Here is a 6,175-nt window from a genome sequence, read left to right on the forward strand (position 1 = left end):
GGGTGTTGCACCTTGTGCAGAGCATGTGGGTTAACGCTCCTACCCTCCCCTTCCCCCCGGCGGGCAATATCCCTCTGCCAAAGATCACGTCCCTGATGGGGTTTTCCTCTTCACATTAACTCACAACTGTCAGCAGCTTCTGCTTACCACCAGGCCAGACCCCGAAAAACAGAGTGAGGGTTGGCAGGTTGGGGGACAGCAGGAATGTGGGTGTTTACTGGCACTGCTGTGGCAACTGCTTCCCCCCCAAAAAACACCTCCATGCAGAGGTGTGCTCGGCCGGAGAACCACCTTTAGGTTCAACCCTTTAGTCGTGCTCTGCACCAAGGAGCAAAATCCCAGCTTCTGAGTTATCCATTGGCAGTGCATATTCTGGGAACTGATGTCCTGGAGGTCTGTGCTTGGAAATGCTTGAGACATCCAGGTTGTGATGGTTTAATGGAGAAAACAGCACCTCCATCCCCAGCACCAGCTGCACCAGCGAAGCCCCGTGTCCCCAGGCTCCAGGCAGCACAGGAGGGAGCCCAGGGCTCTCATGGCACAGCCACCCGATGGGCAGACCCCAGCTCGCACAGCACCTTCTTGCACAGCACCTTCTCCTGGGGACCAGCTCAGCCCAGGTAACATCCATCTCTCATTTTGCATCTCAGTGCTGTGATATGGCCACAAGGAGCTGGCACAAGGAGGGGATGGGCAGGTGGGGGGTGCAGGGGTGCAGGGCTGATTTATCCCAGCTCAAAGGATTCATCAGATCACGGCCACGGAAAGTGGATCAGGGCCACAAGTGACACCTCACCTTCCCCTTTCAGTCCTGGGCACCCAGTGTTGTGTCTGCCCCTTGCTCGGACTGACTTGCAGGGGGCAGCAATACCCAGAGCAGCACTGAACATGCCTGGTGAACTGGATAAATCTGTCTTTTAAAAATACTCCATCCAGGGGAAAAAAAAAAAGTCGTCGAAATGTGATCCCATAAAGAGGCCCCTCAGACTGCAGGGGGGCAGCCTGGGTTCCAGAGAACTGAAGGAGGGAGGGAACTTTTATGGGACTATAAAATAATCCCCTCCCTATGACGAACCCTTGATAAGCAAAATGTGTAGAAGACCTGCCAAAAATAATGAACTCTTCAATTTCTTTTTTTTTTTTCTACAGAGACTTTTTTCCTCCCATTGCACAAGACCACCACAGAGTTCACCTTCATTTGTTGGACTTTTATTTTCTTTTATGTTGCTTCCTGCCTTTTTCCAGCAGTCATTTTCAGCTGATGCCCCGTATCCCCATGCAGGGTGTATTTGAGGGACTGGCAGGGACACACATTTCATAGTTAGGGCAATCCCATAACCATAAAAACAAAAAACAGTTTTGTCAGCTCTGAGCAGTGCTCCCCTGAGCAAGCAGCTGAAGTGAAATAAACTTTATATGCTGCACTTGATCCAGCCCTGGAAACTCCACTCCTACCCGGCCCCTGGCTTGCTGTTACCCCACCACCACCTTGCAGAAACATGGATAACGGCTGAAGGCCATTAATTCTCATAATTATGCTTGTCAGTCTTCTGTTCCAGTCATTCCTGACAGATAAATGTATGTATTGATTTGGTGACATGCAGGCAGACTCAAACTTGAACTATTCTGCTGTAAGGAAGAAATCTGAGCCCTGCAAGGAACCCTGGAGCTTTGCAGAGGTTTGCTGTGCCTGGGTCCAGCTCTGCTCCAGGTAACGTGTTTTCAGGAACAGCTTGGGCAGCGTTCAGCCCACCAGGCTGATCCTGCCTTCCTGAGAGCCCGGCAGCCTTTTAATAACTTCACTGGAGTTGGGCTAATGGCTCCAAGGGGCATCTGTGTACCAGACCCAGCAATCTATGCTTTTTGTGGAGTTAAACTATTTTTGTTGCCACATTTCCGCTCAGCACAAGAAGAGCGTTTTACACAATGATCTCCAAAAAGCCACTGAAATTACCCTCAGAGTTACAACCCACAGAGCAATCAAGCAGAAGAGAGGCTGTCCCATGAACAGATCAGTCTTTCCTGGAGACCAGCAGCTCATGTTTGTTTTGTTCAGACAAATTATAGCTCTGATGTCATCGGTGACGCAATGTAGGTAGGACAGCTGGGCCAGTGAACTGGTTTCCCAGAGGAACGGGTTCAGAGCACAGCTTGGGTTCGCTCAGGTCAGGGGCTGGATTTGAAATTGCACACAAATCTGAAAGAGCAACAGTGTAAGCATTTCTGTGCGCTTTTAGTCCATCCAAAATAGCAACGACTGGTTCCCTTACTGCCCGTCATGCAAAACAATTCCAATAACACACCATCGCAACTCTTTTACTTCCTGATCCTTAACCATCTGTACATGCTGAATCATTCTCGCAGCACAGATCGCTGCTCTCAGCTTGCAGATCCCCCCTGGTCCTCCCTGTGCATCAGCCTCCCACTAAACTCAGCAGCAAACTGACATTTTCAGCTACTCTCTAGACTTCATTTGTAAAATTTCGTAAGAAATAAGTTTGTCCAAGTCTAGCTGTGAGCGTAAATCTCCAGCTCGGAAAAAAAAAAAAAAAAAAAACAACAAAAATTGCCACCACACAAAGGTTCCTCTGTTGCGTGTGTAATGGAGACGGTGCTGGGCAGGGAAGTAGGAAGTCCAACGAGCTCGAAGCAAAAGGGAACTGTGCTGGGAACACAGCTGGCTGCAATGCAGGAACCAAAAGCACCAAATATAGAGAAATGCATGTCAGATTCTTCCCCCTTATAATCTTCTGCGATGGCATTGCCTCCATGGGAATAGATATTTTGAAGGTGACTTAATTCATGCCCTTTTCATGAGACTGAGTACCACCTTTTCTGTAGTGAAATGCTTTTAACCTAGGTCTGATCAGTAAGTAATGCCCATTTACAGCGCTGGCTTTGGAAACACAGCTTTACTTCTCAGTTCCCTGCAGGAAAACTCATTCTAGGCATTACTGAAGTCTTGCTTAAGTCCTATTTTGGGGATATAAGTGGGTATTTTGTGTAGGTCCTTCCCAAGGTCAGATGCACCCTGCATGTGTGAAGAAGGCAGCATGCGCCCAAGCAGCCTCGCGTGCAGCCCTGTGGTGCATAGCTGGCAGCTCAGAGGGGACAGTAACAACTCAGGTGTTCAGAACCGAGCACAAGGGCAAGCATTTGCACTTTTGAAAGGAGGCTGTGAAGTTGTGCAGGTTTAGCACACCCAGCATGCAGTGATGGCTCCTGGAAGGGAGATTTGGAGAGTTTCTTTGCTCCTTTATCTCAAGCAAAGTTTACTGTAGGAATTTTTGAGCCAAAGTGCATGTTCCTCCTGCATCCCTTGAGCATCATGGCTTTCTGCTCTGCCTTGAACAGTGTCATCAACCCTTCGAGAGTTGCCCAGCTCTGGCAGGGCTCTGCTGCACACCCTGTTCTTACCAAACTTGCTGCCAGATATGCTGATCTCCAGTGGGACCTCTACAGAAAACATTTTGCAAGACCCTCCCATGAAAATTATTGATCTATTAATAACAGCATGTAGTGCAGCACCACATGGTTCAGGGGAGAGGGTTTGATTCATTCACAAATCCTCATGTAAACACCACATACATTTTTCATGACTCAAGCACACAGCCCTCCTGAGTGCAAAGCTATATGATTTGATCAATCAGCTCCATGTTTTTTGAGTACTTTGTGTATAATACTTCACAGGAGAGCCTGAGTCATTTTCCCAGGCACACAGCTATCAGCCCAGAGGTCTGTTGGCAACGTTTGCCTCCTGAGGCTCGGCATGTTATTTTGCTGTAACTGGAAATCTGTAGTGAGAGCAGAGGATTGCGTCACCCGCTGTGGGTGAGCACCCAGGAATCCAGGTGACACAGCTACTCCACTCCAGCAGCAGCCAAGGGGAACCAGGAGTCCCAAATGGAATGGAATGGAGGCGGATTAAAACCATTGTCGGTCGCACAGCTAATGTACTGGTGGGGCCAAAAGCTTGAGTCAAACCCAGCTTATGGGTTTGGGATGCGGGAGGAGCGCGATGGAGATAGATGTGTTAGCAGAGAGCAGGAGCGGTCCAACATGTGATGGCGGTTAGGAAGGGTTTCATAATTTCTGACATACATAACGTGGGGAATGGTACCTCTGGGCATTTTCTGACACATACTAAATAGGAGGGGGAAGACGAGCTCAGGAGAATACATAATCCCAAAACCAGAGTGGCTGATCTTGAGATGGATGTGGTGAGTGTGAAGCTTAGCTCCAAGGAGCACTGGTCCCCCTGGGTGAGTTGATTTTAAAAAAGGATTTAAAAGGGGTGAACTGTGATAGCATGCTTGGGGCAAGGTCCTTGGATTACAGCCTGTTCAAGAGAGAGGGAATGGTAAACTCAGGATGCACACTGCACTTACACATCATTCTCTCAGGCTTCCAGAGACCACCCTGGTCCCCCATGAGGATTCTTGGATCCCCATCCACACCCTGCTTAGACTGCAAAGATGGGTATAGAAATTTGTGGTGCCTTATCTCAATGCTAGCAGTTCCTCCAACTGGAAGGCTGTTCTTGTGGTTCCCAGCCTAAATATATTTATGACCTGTTTATCTTTGCTTGATTTTGGGCCATGATTTTGCAAAAAATGTAACACCCAGCCCACGTATGTACTTTAAAATGCTGTCTCATATCAGATGCTTAGACCAAATTCTGCAGTTCTTGCATGTAGGAAAATCCTGGTGACTTTGGTGACTCTACTCCCCATATAATATTGGAATAAGGATTTGCAGGCTTGGCTGGCTCCACACAAGCTCCTTATCCCAGCAAGCTCTGACTGCTCAGACATGTATCCACACAGCCCAGGGCTTCCTTCAAGGTAGAGCAGGAGCTTCAGGAGCATAATGAGCTTGAGTTGAGCGTTGGAGATTCACAGTAACACTTTACATTTGTGCAATAAAGCTGTTGTAAATGCAAAACTACCTGCATTCCTGTTTGCCCAGAGGTTTTGCAGTGGTTAAGAGTGGAGCATGCTTCAGCCCAGAACTTGAAGCTGCTGCGCAGCAGCACCACGATGAGTCCAGCCTTTCTCCAAAACAGCATCCCTGTGCAGGAATTAGGAGCATCTCCAGTCAAAACAGAGCTCAGGCTCCCTCTGTCCCCCCGCTGCGGGGGTTCCCTCATTGCAGGAATCAGGGAGAAAAGGTTGCTTGGGTTTGTACCCAGTTGCTGCCATTTGTGGAAACAATGCTGATGTGCCACCCATCTGTTTTAGTGGCAGATTTCTTGAAACACAGCAATCTGCCCACTGTACTCATGCAGTGTGAGCCAGTTCACTTGTCAGACGTAGATGAAAGCTCCCCAGCATTAACAGCAGCAACATTCAAACTGCTAAATTCAGCTTTGAAGTTAGCAGCCCACTAAGCAATGGAGGCTGGCGTCGTTCTGCTTCATCCTGCACTGACTCAGTGGGACGATAGACATCCTGCAGCTGTTTTTACAAGGAAAGGATTAAAAAAAAAATATTTTTGAAGATCCAGTCTTGGGTTCTAGAGAATTGTTTGCAGCAAGCCTAGCTAGGTTTCCGTGCCCATCTATCCTTTGGCTTATTTGATGAGCTTGCCAGCAGGAAAGATTTTCATTCCTTTTTATCCCAGATTATTTTTTCCACAGTTGTGATATGAGATGATTCTGCCAAACAATTTAGACTCAAAATCTGACCTATATTGAATAGCATAAGATACTGAGGTTGTTCTTGGGTTTTTAAGGGAAGAGTTTATATTTCACTGTAGGCTTTTTAATGGAAGCCTACAAGAAAGCATTGTCTTATGATTTCTATCCTAATCCTATTATTATTTTTATTAAATACGATTAATACTGTAAGACAAGTATTGCAACTTGCAACAGTATACCAAAAGTGTCTTATGAAAAAGCCATATGAAAAGACATAGAACCTGTATGTGTTAGGACAGTTTCATAATCTACCTTTTATTCAGTGCCCCTATCTCAGGTCATGTCATCAGACATCAGTTTCATTGCTGGTACAAGCTGCAAGCAATATTAAGAGTTGTCATGTAGCTTCTTTGGACATATTTAGCAAAAGCATTTACCATTCTATGGCTCCACTGTTGCTAATACATGAATACCTGCTTAATTATAAATATCTTGGTAGTCTCTCATTAATAGCATACTGATATGTCCATGTCTATG

This window comes from Falco rusticolus, chromosome 10 (genome assembly GCF_015220075.1).
Source record: "Falco rusticolus isolate bFalRus1 chromosome 10, bFalRus1.pri, whole genome shotgun sequence".
Taxonomy (NCBI): domain Eukaryota; kingdom Metazoa; phylum Chordata; class Aves; order Falconiformes; family Falconidae; genus Falco; species Falco rusticolus.